The 1331-nt window shown below is 42.0% G+C and overlaps 1 pseudogene; it reads left to right on the forward strand.

The window, feature by feature from the left end:
* The first annotated feature begins 367 nt into the window (after window positions 1-367).
* On the forward strand, window positions 368-1036 carry LOC112919058 (putative protein CRIPTO3; annotated as a pseudogene).
* Window positions 1037-1331: the final 295 nt, after the last annotated feature.

Here is a 1331-nt window from a genome sequence, read left to right on the forward strand (position 1 = left end):
GTTTTATCATAAGTAGATGTTGAATTTTATCAAATGTTCTTTCTGTTTCTATTGAGATGATCATATGATTTTTATCCTTCATTCTGTTGATGTGGTATATCACGTCGATTGATGTCACATGTTGAACCACCCTTGCGTCCCTGAAATGAATCCCACTTAATCGTGGTATATGATCTTTTTAATGTATTATTGAATTCAGCATGTTGATATTTTTTAGGATTTTTCATAATGTATATCAGGGATATTATTAGTCTGTAGTTTTCCTACATTCTTGGAATGTCCTTGTCTGATTTTGGTATCGTGGTAATGCTGACCTCATAAAATGAGTTTAGAAGCATTTCCTCCTCTTCCTTTTTTTTTTTTTTTTTTTTTTTTTGGAAAACGTGAAAAGAACAGTTGAGGGGGGAGAGTCCCCAGGAGGGCTGAGTCCCTGGCTAAGGAGTTATGGACCTCAGAAAGATGGAGCACTTCTCTTCCAGCGTGATTTTGATCGTGGCCATTTCCAAAGCCATTCAACTGGACTTAGTTGCTGGGTTGGACACTATGAATTTGCACATCTCCCTCAGAGAGACATGGCTTTAGGAAATGACAGCATTCCGTCCCAGGAGGAGCCTGCTGTTCGTCATTGGTCTTTCCAGTTTGTGCCATCCAAAGGAATCCAGGACACTAAGCTAACAAAACCTGCTGCCTGAGTGGGGAAACCTAGATGCCTTGGTTGTCCTGTGCCTGTTCCCCTTCCTTCTACAGCTGGAACTGTGAGCATGATGGGAACAAAGAGAAGTATGAGTCTGTGCTCCATGATACCTGGCTGCCCAAGAAATGTTGTATATGTAAATGCTGGCACAGCCAGCCTCATGGCTTTCCTCAGACATTTCTACCAGGGTATGGTAAGTGGATAGGTCCCTCTCTTGCCCTTTCAGATGGTTGTGTGATAGTTGAGCACTTGCTGGTTTCCAGAACTTCAGAATTAACACAGACTTCAGACAACACTTTTTTGCTCACTGGCATCTGCCTTGCTATATAAAGTTACTATTAATGAACACTTGCACGCAATATTGGTCATGCAAATTTCGTGACCTGTAAAGGCTGTCATACCCATGTCATAACTGAGAGATGATCGTTTGTTAGTTGCCCTGAAATACTAGATAGATATCCATAATGGTCCCTAACATTTCCTTAAAGTACCAACTACTTCCCTCTCCCTGCCCTCTCCGAAAAACTGCTTTTTAAAAAAAATCAGCCTAAAAAAAAAAAGTCAGCCTGGGATGCCTGGGCTGCTCAGTGTTTGAGTGTCTGCCTTTGGCTCAGGGCATGATCCTGGGGTCCTGGGA

Source organism: Vulpes vulpes, chromosome X, assembly GCF_048418805.1.
Source record: "Vulpes vulpes isolate BD-2025 chromosome X, VulVul3, whole genome shotgun sequence".
Taxonomy (NCBI): Eukaryota; Metazoa; Chordata; class Mammalia; order Carnivora; family Canidae; genus Vulpes; species Vulpes vulpes.